The 786-nt window shown below is 39.9% G+C and overlaps 1 protein-coding gene across 1 annotated transcript in view; it reads right to left on the bottom strand.

Moving 5' to 3' along the window:
* The window catches only part of LOC105005158 (cysteine-rich secretory protein 2-like), a 23,577-nt gene that overhangs the window by 2,610 nt on the left and 20,181 nt on the right, over positions 1-786 (bottom strand). The window lies entirely within an intron of this gene.

Below are 786 nucleotides of genomic sequence, written 5' to 3'. Positions count from 1 at the left end.
TAACTTCAGTAGCATGAAGGAGTCACAGAGAAGTGAATTAGAATTTCTTGAGCACGATTAGTCTCTCTTACTGCTAAGTATCTTTCATGCATTATTTCACTAAAAAAAGAAAAAAAAATCATCTCAATTTGAAAAGAGAAATCAGTATCTGGTGACATTAAATATTCTATATACAGATGGAAGTACATTTTGTAATTGTATTTCCCAGTTCTAGTGGTTTTGCTTTTAAAACAACTTCCATTAATTGTTTTCATGTGTGTATGTGCATATGTGTCTGTGATGGGGAGAGGGAGTGTTCCCTTCTTCCTGCCACTGAAAGAGCCAGAAATCCTTCCTTTAACCCAAGGATCCGGGGCACCCCAGGGGTTTTCTTGCCTGTGCTAACAGACGCTAGCACCTCCTCCATAGCGCCTGCTCTCTCTCTATGCTTCTGCACCAGCTTCCTTCACAGATCTGTGACTCAAAGGATTCCGATGTTTGGGGACTCTCCCTAAGCATGTTTACAGTAGCTTCAGATCTTAAAGATGAGTTTGTTTTCTGGACTGCACTGAGCCCTCCGATGGCCGCTTATAAGTTACCACCAGCTTTGTATTCCAGAGAGAAGGATGAATACTTCATGTGGCCAGTCTGAAACCATTTTTTTCTGGAACTTTTTAAATTCAAAGGCACTATGTGTTTCACTGAAAAGTGATTAAGCGTGCATTTCTCCCTTTGCTGTTACATTTTATGAATAGTTATCATCCAATAAAGGACAGAAATGGTATGGACCTAACAGAAGCAGAAGAT

Source organism: Bison bison, unplaced genomic scaffold (assembly GCF_000754665.1).
Source record: "Bison bison bison isolate TAMUID 2011002044 unplaced genomic scaffold, Bison_UMD1.0 scf7180017864487, whole genome shotgun sequence".
NCBI classification, from domain to species: Eukaryota; Metazoa; Chordata; class Mammalia; order Artiodactyla; family Bovidae; genus Bison; species Bison bison.
This window is presented reverse-complemented; position numbering and strand designations above follow the sequence as displayed.